Genomic DNA, 12,507 nt, shown 5'->3' on the forward strand with positions numbered 1-12,507 from the left:
GCACTACACCTGCCGACAGAAACGGTGCCAAAACTTACAAACGCATCCGGGGGTATCCCTTATCGTGCGATAGTGGAGGAGGCCAGGGCATTGATGCTTTTAAGACTGAGTGAACATTTGAGTGAAAAAGGGTCGTCAGGTCTGGCTGGTTGCGAGCGGCTGTTTCATTTTTTACGTGTAAATTGGAAAAGTTTGCTGCAGACTGGCGGGACTGGCCTGGCCCGCCCGAGCTCGCACGACAGGGTGACAGGAAAATGGACGGAAGAGATGGCACATCCGGTGGTAGATGGCAGGTTCTTGGCAGGGCACTTTACCAAACGGGACAGCACAGGATGAAAGTAGTTTGCACACGGTGTCAGTGTCAGGAGGTGGCTGGGCCATTAGAACGATATGTTAAACTTTCTCTACCTAGGCCATCTTGCGCCGGCTTGTTTTGTTGCAGCGTTGTGTTGTAATAATTGCTCACGAGCACAAGCATAGGATCGATATTTTAAAGCAAGTGCTTTGTTTCAAAACCAAAATCGACTCAACAACGAAAAACGAAAACTAAAACACAAAACGGTAATAGGATCAACAGATGATAAGACGCCTAAATGTAGGCAATCCACATGACTAAATCATCTTATTCGCTTCATTGTGGTCAATGGAGACGATTGTAAAGTTCCGTTAGAATGAAGTTATCTGTCGTACCCGACGTTATAATTAATTCAACGCACACACCCACACACACAGAGACCCATATTGACTGACTGATGGGTTTCCGCTGTTCTAAAACAAAGGCACATTCTCCATTCTCTTCCACACGGACAACTGTGGTAGGCCTCTGGCAGCAGCAATGAACCTCAGAATGGACTGCGGCCAACTTTAAAGAGCGATAAGAGTGAAACCACTCCAATTATCATTCCAACAGGAATCAAAGCATCGCATGAAAGTCGACTCTTTGGACGGTTGGTGGAATGGCTGGAGCTTCTCTTGCTCAAGCCGGTGCAGGAACCGGAACCGGTGTGTGGTAGGTTACAGTATCGGAAAGGGACGAAAATCGATTCCCGATGGACGAATGGTGGAACTCCATTCATGGTGAGGCAGCGCCAAGAAGGAACGAAGCACCGTTCCGTTCCCGGCAGGAGGCTGTGCAACGTACCATAGCCCGGAAGATGGAACGAGAGCAGCCAGCATATAAAAACGATCCGATTTTCAATGCCACCCTCCGACGGTGGGTGCCGTCATCTCGGACGTCAGTGATGCCCTCACTCACCTCACGGCCTTCTGACAGCTGAGACTGGCCCGAGAAGCAAGATGAGCAAAGACTCATCCGGCCGGCTTGGGGACCACCCGCTGTGTGCGTCTATCATTGGACCAGTGCCAAACGTCAACTGGCGTCGTGTTCATTGAAATTGCAGCATGTGAGTGTGTGCGTGTGTGTGTGTGTGTTTGGCTGTATCTACACGATACCACTACTGGGCCCACTATTGCCCGAGAGTAGGCTGTCAGTTTGTGTCCCATTATTTCCCTCCGACGGGTATGACGAAATTAATGAACCACATCCAACCACGCACTCTGGCTGTTCCCTCCGAATGGTCCACCCGCCCCTCGGGGTCGTGTACAAAATCGATGCTTGTAATGATGAAACAAGCGCTGCCAGAAACAGGCACAGGTCGATGCGTACCATAACGAGAGACGAGGCTTCCAGCAGACCTTGGCCGTGCCATCGGAACGGTACACCATCGGTCTACATTTAGGCGCAAATGGTGGTTGCTCGCTATGTTAATCAAACGAAACGGAACGGAAAGGTGTCGATTGGTGTGCGTTCGTTCCGGTGTTGTGCTGTGTGCTCTCGCAACCGCTCCATGGGTAATTTAATCGTGCAAACTAAACCAACCGTAAACCTTTGCCACATATCGTGCGAAAAACGACTCGTTCCATTGCTCGTAGGTCGTTATCGGCGGGCAAGATAAGGATCACAGGACCTGGAGCTGCTGTAGCTCTACAAAAGCGCGCACTCTCTGTTTCTCGCTCTCCGTAAGTGGTGAGCGTTTTTCGTAAAACCAAATTCAAAACACAATTTAACCGTTCACAACCGTTGCGCGCGTTCCGCTATCACCTGAGCTGGAAGAGCTCACAATGCTCCTGTCGCTTTGGCATGGTTCGGATATCGAAATAGCACAGAATTTATCACCGCCCTAGCACAACGTTTTACGGTGAATTGTGTCCCTTCTTGAGCGTCGGTTTGTCCTTGGGTGGCAGAGGCTTAGTCCTGGTGACTTCCGGCCAACCGGTTGCGGCACAAATAGAGTGCTGGGATGGAATGGATTTAGGCAACCGTTTGAACAGCAGGCTATGTACCGGTTGAAGAAGCAGCGCACTCACTGGAACAAGCGCCATCGAGGTAGTACCGGTTTTGGGATGATGGAGAAGAAAAAAAAAACACACACACACCAACTTTTGTTTGCAAACAGAAGCTCCTGCCAGGCGTGAAAAGTGATTGACGAAAGCGACCATGGAGCGATGAAAAAGGATTAAGCTGCTTCTGACCTTGCCAGGGGTCGGTTCTAGCGTTTTATAGGTGACACTGACAAAGAGGCTTTAGAAACACTGGCTGGACATTGGGATACTTTAAAGGGGAAGCATAATTTTGTCCTAAATAGGGATCCTTTTATTTTGAGCACGACAACCAAACTAAAAAGCCAAAATTCAAGTAACCGTTAGTGATTTGAATTTCACTCGCTTCAAATGGGGAATAAAGTCCATCCAAGTGGATAGTTTAAAAGGACCAAGAGCAAAAGAAACACATTTCAATTGCAAGTGATTTACAACTGAAGATGTCACATGGGTGAGGGTAATTTAATCTGCTTCTCGATTGTGGCTGCCTTTGCAAAACGATGTACGCAAGAGCAGCTAGGATACAAAGAATGCTATCTTGACCGACTACACCAACCGACCTCAACGATGGCAATCAAATATTTGCCCGGCAGAAGTTAAGGGAAGGTAAGATTCTTGCGGTGACACTGTCCAGCGTAGGATGCAATCGAGAAAGGATGTTAAAAAAAACATATCTACCTTCACAAAGCCCTATTCCCGGTCGGAGTACGTTCTTGCACACTCCTTTCAGCGGTGTGACCAACTTTTGATTTCCCCTTTTTGCATTCTTCCTCTGCTTGGTTCTCCCCATTCTTGAACGGGAATACACTGCACTTGAGCTTGTTGTTGAACGACTATATGTTCACAATCTCGTTGATCGTAGCGACCGTTCGTCACAAAAAAAAGAAACCATGACCAAGATATTGTGAATCGGAAGCACTTTTGCGCTGTGCACACGTGTGGGAAACGTTGAGTTTTCGTGGCAGATTTACTGCTGGTTCTCAGCAACAGCACATCCCGAGCATACGAGTGGGTCCTGGGAGGGATGCAAAAAGGTGAACCATAAGCTTAACAAGCTGGACGACCAATCTCGTGACAGAAACTCCAAAAAAGCACCCCCCCCCCCCTCCTCCACACACACACCCAAACGCAAACAAGCCTGGGGAAAGTTGGCTGGGGTTTCTAAAAATCCCGGCTTCTCCTGCAACTGCAAGGAATGTTCTTAAAGGCAGCTTACACACCGGTTCGCAGGCAACCCGCAGCATTCCGGAGATGAAATTGATAAATAATATATAAGGTTGTTAATTTCTTATTCCCCAAAACCCGCAACCCCGTAAGTTAACGATTGGAACGAATGCCGGATTGTACCGGCGGCTGTCCCACGCAGGTGATGCGCATTGGGGAGGGCGACGAGCAATACGGGCGCTCGAGAATGTTAGGAAATGCAAATTCTTCCACCGTAATTGGTTGCGGGATGGGTTGGGATCACGAGGCAGTGCAGATGTCCAGGGGGGGAGGAGTTTACAGTTACTGTTTGCCAGTTTTCTTTTCTTGTGTTGTGTTTCCCCCTTTCTTTTTGTACAGTGGTGCAGAACATGCAGAACGATCGGAAGCGGTAGAGGAAGCGGAAAACAGGGTTTTGCAAACACCTAAAGCACAACAGCAAAAATCGGATGAAGTACATTCCAAGCAGCGGGTAGATTATGTTACAGAGTTAGCAAAGTTATTGGTGTTTTATAAATAAACCCCTATGGAAGCTGCACAGGATGTCGCTTGAGGACTTGTGCTTGCGCTTGAGGAAGAAGCCCCATCAAACATCTGATTCTACGAAACTGTTTGGTGAAGTGTGAGCGTTTGCCGAAACGGGACTTCCCCTGAAGCGTCAGCAATAATTGAGGTGCTGATTTCGTCGAACTTTTTGTAATGTTAAAACGAATCAAATGTAACCGTGCTAAACCTTTTTCATCAGGCAATCATGGCAAAAAGGATCAGGCCGTTGTAGTCAAATTAGGAGCCAGCCAGTGCCTGTGGCTCGCTAATTAGTAGCAAGAGAGTCAGACAGAGAGGGCCCCAAATGGTGCCTACACGTGTTTTACAAAATTAGTAGTTGATTACTTCGCGTACCGATTTGGCATTAAAATGCCATTGCTTTCTCCATTCCTTACCTTGGGCTTGGTTCCATTCTAATGCGTACAGCCGTTCACTGACAAATGCCGCGAACACGGAAATGATTCGATCGTGCACCCTTCCTGGGTTCCGATTGTTCGAGAATTGGAGGCAGCAATGTCTGCACCAACACTTTTGCACAACTGCTATTCTTAGCGAACTTGTAGCAAAAATTCGCCAGCTTGCGAAGGGAACTGGATGGGAGCGCGAACGCTACCGCTGTGCATTAGCAAAGTTAGTAATTAAAACAGTAAATTTAAACCAGCTCCCCAGTGTAGGAGTTAACGACAATGGCACTACAGCCCACCAGTTTCGGGCGGGCGAGATTTCGCGTCGGATTTATTTAACTTGTTAATACAGGTACACCCGATGTGCTTCACCCAGACACCAGCGTTATAGAAGCAGTGTTAGTGGGGGAGCGAAACCCGGGAGGAAATTTTCGTTTGCTCAGCAACTTTTCCTGCGAACCGCGAACGATACCCACACCGAGAACTATCTCCGTTTATCTGTGAAATCGCTAAAGACAGCTGTACCTGATGACTATTTTCAGACTGCTGACGCAGACGGCGTGTGTTCATGCTCTCCAACTCTCATCCAGCGTCCAGATGCACCAGAGAGATCGTTTGCATCGAGCAGTGTGGAAACGATTCGGTCAGCTTAGATTCGATTCACGTGCTGCGATCGGTATAATTGTGCCCTTCAAACGGTCCAAGAAGGTCACAACTTTTTAGCACCTATCGTTTGCATAACACGCCCGAACCATTAACAGGGACTTAACCTACACCAAAAGTGGTGCGATTAATGGAGCGATTAAGTTGCCGCTAGCATCGCTTAACATGACGAACGGGGGTGAGCTCTAAAGAGAGTTAAAGGCGGTTGAAAATGGTCCAACAATAAAAAAAGTTGGAGCTTTTGTATTAGTAAGTGCTTTCTGGTTGGTCTGGTTTTTTATCGATAAACTTTGCACGGAGAAGAAGAAGATGGAGGTTATTGTTCTTTTTCAATATGATTAAATATTCAATATGATTAGATTAAATTCGCTTAAACAAAGTTGACATCATAGCATATCAGATAAGGCAAACAAACGATCAACACAGCTCTAATAAAGTATCATTGTGTTGCTGTTTGCATAACTTTAGGAGTTTAGGAGTTTGCTAAGAGGATCGCATGCTGTATCGCAGTTGCGACGAACTTTTCTCGTTAAAGCATTAACAAGCACTTGTTTACTGGTGTGTTTACATTCGTTTGCCAACACTTTCATCCGGATAGAGAATCAATAAACCATTAATCCCTTCATTATTAGGCCATTACACGTAAGCGCTCTTGGTTCGCTTTCGAGCAAAGTTTTCATTGCTATAACCTAGCGTCAAGAGTAACAAACAGATTATACAAACTTAAATGCGTGTTTTTGAGAGCGAGAGCTTCAACATCCGTCATTAATAGTAACGCTTCCCCAACAACGAGTGAATCGTGCTCGAGCGAAAGGTCACATTTTAACGACATTATAGCGAAAAGCCTGATTGATTAATTGATGCAAGCCATCCGTGAAATCTGCTGCACACAGCATTCGACACTGCCTGCGGATACACACACTGCGATCACGATTTTATCGCTCGTTCCTTTTTGAAGCTTCCGCATTGTCAGTGTACCCATTTGCATAAAGATAGTAGCGTGAAAATCGATTCCGTTTCGAACGTGATTGCAGCCGAACGTGACTCCTTGCGTGCTTCCGTTTCGTTGCACACATCCCATGCGCACAGTGCAACGAACCTGACCCGCGTAGGGTCAGCCTCTCGACACAGAAACACAAATAATGTCCTCTATTCATGTGTCAGCTGTAAGCTTTCCCCATGGCAGAAGGAAATCGCTCCATTGTAATCTTGGGCGATTAATATGATTTATGGCAAGCGCTTTAAAATTGGTGCATTGAGCGCGATAGTCTTTTGGGCCGTATCCGATGCAGGTTATCGAAAGATAGGAATCGAGTTTAGCGTTCCATTTCGCAGGGTTTTTGTAAATTATGAACCACCACCACCACACCTTGCATCCGGGTGGCACCCGAGGGCATAGTTGGAATTAAATTGTACACTATAATGGCCACCATTTACCGCCAACCACAAACACATGCGCACGGAGTCAAGCTCAAAGTGCAGCTCACCCACGAACCATATGGTTAAACAGCTCCCAAAACACCGCTTACACACACCAGCACTCTCTCTCACACACACACACACACCTGCTGTGGCCAGCTGCCGGGTGCTTACGAGGGTGTAAAATAATCTCATTAATTTAGATCGCATTATTGCGCATTACACAGCGCAAGAGGCTTGCGGGTGCTGTTGTGATGTTAATGATAAATTGCCTACATTCAGGCGGACAGCAGAAATATGATTTGCCCGCCAGCTTAAACACAATGTGTAGGGCCGCTCCCGTTTCCCTCAGCCACAGGTTGAAAATCGGCACACAAAAATGCAACTCGTGTGAGGGTGATTGGTGTAAATGTTTACCACAAGCAGAGCCGAGATAGATGAGTCTGTGAGTGGATGCGTAATAGTTCTATTTATTTGCGCACATGTAAGGTGCCTTTTTTGCAGTATGACAACCAAATTAACACCTTCACTTGACGGTGACCCTGAACTAAATGAAGCTGCCATTTGCATCGATTATGAAGTCGAGCCAGGAAGCAATGGAATAAGTGAAACAATTATCACCATCGCCCGGTCGTTCTGCTTGCTTTGCGCTTACCGATCCGTAACGAATGGTGGCAGCAAGTTAACGATGCTAAAACACTGCGCCAAAGCTAATGGTCAGTTTGTATGGTAAACGTACAGCTCGGTCTCGATGTTTCAAGCAGCCGAGTGACTGTGAACCGGGACGGGAAAATCGATACTTTGTTTTATTTTTAAACTCAAGCCATCCCCATCCCGAGTGTCCTTTTTTTGCTAGTTTATCTTTGCCGAAAAGTGGTGCGCCATGGGCCTGGGTGATGGTCGCTTGTTGGTCGCTTAATCGATAATCTGATGAACATTTCACACACCTTCCCAATCTTCCGGTACTGTCGGGCTGGTACGATGTCGTTGGAGTTCGTGGAAGGCGTCGCGGCGAAGAAAGGCGAAGGAAATACGTCGAAAGTGAAAGTTGTCACCGGGAGAACATTTCGGAGCAGGCGGGGCGCCCGGGCGCCATTGGGTGCCGTCCATTATTAAATCGGATATAAATGGGACATGTTTCTATTGTGCTGAATTTAATTAAACGTAACGAGGTTTTCCTTTCATTTATTGTTTCCCTTCGCACTCGCAGTGACCTTCGGGGCGACGGTGGCGGCCGCTGCTGCCTTTTGGGGTCACGATTTGTTGTGGATTAGACGATCTCGGGCAAGTCTTTTTTGTTGGTATTAGGAAGAGAAAAAGATTTACTTTTGCTTTGCACTCTTTTGTGTTCTTTGAGAAGGCTATAGAAATCAGTTTTGGATCAGCGGCTTGTGTACTCTGGATGCAATCAAAATATGAGCGGTACAACCGCAATCCTGCTGCGTTGAGTTTGTTGTAATGGATTGTCAACATTATTACGAAGCAAACAACAATGCAGTGGGTCACCACATGCTTTCTATTCAATTAATTTTCTTGTACGGCAATACATTCCGTTAGCCTTTGGAGCAGGGAATGCTGTTTAAATGATTATTGGTACCATGTTGTTGTACAGATTGCATACATTTTGGCGGTTACTAAATAAAAGCACCAGTTTCATATATTGTATTTTCCTGTAAAGACCCAAGCAATCAATTATCCAATAAAAAAAGCTTGATTGATATGAAATTATTCCATTCACTTTCTATTCAAGATTATTTTCCTCCCAATTTGCCGTGGGTCAACCATCTAAACTTCTCCCCTATGCTGAGTGTATGTGACTTTTTTTGTCCGAGCTAATAGGGATCAATTTCGATGCCCTTACATCCCATTTGAGCTGAACCTAAACACATCTCCCAGCGCAACCCGTGGGCAGCTCCAACAACACCGTTCCCCTCCAATTGGGGCCGTAAATTTACGTCACCGAGGACGACCCTCGCTGCTTAGCTTTTGATGGGAAATTTATTGTCAGTTCCTTCAGACACTCGAGGCACTCGGGGTGCGCGTTGATGCGTGGTACCCCTTTAACACTGCTGCCACCTGAGCTGACAACAATTATATACAGCGGCATGCTTTCAACAAAGGCCCTTCCCAACACACTTTCAAAGCCATGAACCGACCGACGTCCTGGATCATCCCCCCGGTGGCAATCCACCCTCCCCAGGGGAAATGGAAGTTAGCCGGAGTGAGACATTAACAATCTGCCATACAACTTCTCCAACCCTCGAGAACCCTCAGCAAGCCGCACCTCTTGGCGGGAACACTTTGCACACATACACACACACGTACTGAGTGGCTCAGTCCAACTAATGATGGGTTGATGCGTGTGGTAACTCGGCTGTCGGCTTTGCACTCCGTTTAACGCTTTAAAATGACGACAAAAAGCGCTTATTATGGAGGGATACTCGCAGAGGGACACATTAACATTTTCATTGCAATGGGTTTTTATTTAAATGAGAACCCCTGCGCTAACATTACTATGTTTGGGTCTTGTAATCACTGTGGGTGTGTGGTAAATCCCAGACCTGCCCGTGGCAGTGTATAAAATTATCAAAACATCATCCAAATCCATCATCTGTCAACACGTGACCTCTTATCGGTAAAGTTTCATCTAACAATACATCTTAAAAAAAAAAGCTCGATTGTTATCCAATGCTACCTTGTAAAATGTAACGTAACTAGCCTAGGGCCAACCGGGGCACTTATCGTTATCAAAAACAAATCGGGATGAAGTTTACCGAAGAGCACTCTCGAGAAGTTGTTCAAACAGTTCCAATCCACTGTTCGGGCGCTGCCTAACTAGCGCCGGATCTTTGTAAGCACGAGTGAAAGTCGGGCGAGGGGGCACGCCAGCATGTAACTGATAACCAACAGGATGACTTCTGATGTTTCTGGCGCGCTGGTTTCGCAAAAACTTTTCTCTCTCCCCTGTCTCACGCCCTGCCAACTGGCCCGTGGGAGATTGGTTGGCTTTTTGCACGAGCTGGTGGCTGGTCGGTGTGTTTATTGTTCCCTTTTGCTGGAGTGTGGATCGATGGCAAGAAGAGCGAACGAAGATACAGAGTCAAGAGCACTTGGCGGCGATCTTCCAGAAAGCTTCGTTTGCCGGGGATCCTTGCAAATCCCGAGTTCCAAAGAAAGCCCTTGGAATTGGACAAGTTTTACAAGCAGCTCGCGCAAGCTCCCCCGCCAAAGCACTCATTATCGTCGAGGAAATGCTCGCTTCATTGGCATTACACACGCGGGACATTGGGAAGCGTGCGGATAGCACGCCAGCAGGCAACGTTCAATCCAGCTGACCCGGTTTTCGCCTTCATTAGTGTCTTATAACAAACAAACGCGGGGGAGACGATGGTGTTGTTGTTATTATTACAATCTCAAATGAAAATTGAAATGGAAAAGTTAGACTGCCGTCTGCCCCTGGGACGGGACGGGAGGGCACTACCGTGTGACAATGCACTTAAAATTTGCAAATTTATGCTCAACTGGTAAGCAGCAGTCAACAGGCGCGATATAAGTTGCGCTGGAGTTAAACTTGCCGAGAAAACAATATTACTCCACCGTGTGTCCAAATTCACATTCGAAAGAACGATACGCAGAAGTCGGTTGGCTCGTTGGCTCGTTAATGAAATGGAAACAACATCCCGCACCGGCACGGGATAGTGACTTCACGAGCAATCTCAGACTTACTATTATTGTTTGGCAAACGGCGGCAGAAGAGGGGCGAACAGCGGCGAGTTCATTGCTGCCTCATATTAAACAAACAACCCTACGGGCCCACACCCTCAAACCTGTGGAGCAGAGCCGCATGTAGTCGACGACGATTCTAATGAATATACACTGCTTGCTCCTCCAACTCACCACCACCATCGGCCAAACTCTCAGTGGCACTTCTTCGCGAAACGAACGCTCGGTTAACAAGCGAAATTAGCACAATTACGTTTTATTATTATGATTATTTTTTGCGCCCTTTTGCCAGGCCACTGCTTCGCCCGCATGTGTGTGGTGGCTGTCTATATTCATGGAGTGTATATTATGATTTGTTTATGTATGATGGCATACGAGTGCAAACGAGGAAACTGCTGGATAATAAAAGGGAAGCGAGAAGCGGCCGCCCGGCATGGCCCGGCAGGACGCGATCGTTAGACAGTTAACGATACAGTAGGCAAGACTGTATCTGCAATCATCGTCTACTGATACGATTGAATGATGTGGTAGTTGGAAAGCGAAGGCAAGAAAACGAAACCACAATGAGGCGTCCTGCAAACGGACAGTTGTTCGTTTTTCCCACTTCCGTTTTCCGGGAGGTTGGGTTAAAAAAAGATGGCACGACACGGTGGCAGAATAATGACTCTAACAAGGTATTTCGTTACATGCGACACACGAACGAACGCTGGAATGTATCTGTTGCCCGTTGCCACACAACACGGTGACACTGACCCTATGGTGAATTTGATGAAAATAACAGTGCGCAAACCAACCCCATTAATTTCATATCCATTTGCTTTCATTTCTTTTGCTTGATTAAGGGAAGTAAAAAGAAAAAAAAGTATAAGGAAGCAATGGGAAAATAGCTGTCAAGGAGGGCCTAAGAAAACCTCATGCTGTCATGCAAATTGCATAGCACAAGGCGCAATTGTACACACAGTGTCAATGGATCTATGCAACTCCCACAGTGCAGTGCGCCTGAAATCATGCAATCCGGACAGCAAAAGTGCTTTTGTACACTCGTCTTAACGATTTATTGATCACTTTCAACAAGGCAACTCAGCTGGGCTCGGTCCCTTCACGGTCACACTGCCGATACAACATACCAGTCCATTTTGTCGCGTTTGATTGAGTTAACCTTGAATTTGACACCACACAAGCGGAATGGGGGAGTAGGAGCTATGAGGATAGATACTAGATGTGTCACTGGCTGGAGGGATTTGCTGCTAGGGAAAATAATACTACGCTCCACAAAAGAGTGAGAATGTGTTGTTGTTTTTTTTTCTCTCTATCACTCAATCTGTTTACGCCTGAATTTTATAGCGAGAAGTAACGTATTAGTGAAGATGTATGGGCTTCTTTAAAAATCTGCCAAACATTTCACCTCGCTGTACATACGCTGTACGTTAACCATCTTTTGTAAGCGTACTTGTAGCTAGTTTATTTGACAGTGAAGTATCGGCCTTCTCAGCGATCTCTCAACCCCCTTGCTGGAGTTCCTTTCCCAGAAATGACGCAAACTGATCTATTCGGTCCGTAATTTATTGACATTTTCATGGCCCAATGCTAGAGCGCAAGCATAAGCGCAAGCAGCTGATTTCCGCAAGCCACAATGCTACGGTTTTGCACCAATAATAAGTCTTCGGGATCGGCCACAGCCACATGTGGTCCGGTCGGTGGTGGTACGCAGCATCATCTCGCCATGCACGTTGATCGATTTCGTTCTGCTGAACTGAGCGAAAATGGGGTGCTTCGGCCAGTTTATTTATGGGTTCCACCACATTACCCAGTTCCAGGGAGAATTAACAGAACGCAGGGAAGGGTGTATGGAATGCATCGGCATCGTCCGCGCATGACACGCACGAACGCGCAATCGTTCATGGACCGTACGCAAATAAATCGCTCGCGGGCGCAACACTCCCCCAGCCGGCAGGAGGGCGCACAAACAATGTAAACAAACATTCGTTGACTAATTTCAACAAGTAATAATCCCCATCTGGAAGATGGTGAGGAAGAAGTGTGTGTGTGAATGGTCAGGAGCGCTGATTTTTTTTTTGCGCCATTTCTCACTCACGCGAGTTGTTGCGTGAAGAAAAACGGCTGAGTAATACGCAGAGGAGTGCGTTAGTGCGATGTAAATGTGGCGGAA

At 46.7% G+C, this 12,507-nt stretch overlaps 1 protein-coding gene across 15 annotated transcripts in view; it reads right to left on the minus strand.

Annotated features, from left to right (window-relative positions):
* LOC121592539 (potassium channel subfamily T member 2) overlaps positions 1–12,507 on the minus strand; it is a 152,514-nt gene that overhangs the window by 73,614 nt on the left and 66,393 nt on the right. The gene's annotated exons all lie outside the window — the stretch shown is intronic.

Source organism: Anopheles merus, chromosome 2L (assembly GCF_017562075.2).
Source record: "Anopheles merus strain MAF chromosome 2L, AmerM5.1, whole genome shotgun sequence".
Classification (NCBI taxonomy): domain Eukaryota; kingdom Metazoa; phylum Arthropoda; class Insecta; order Diptera; family Culicidae; genus Anopheles; species Anopheles merus.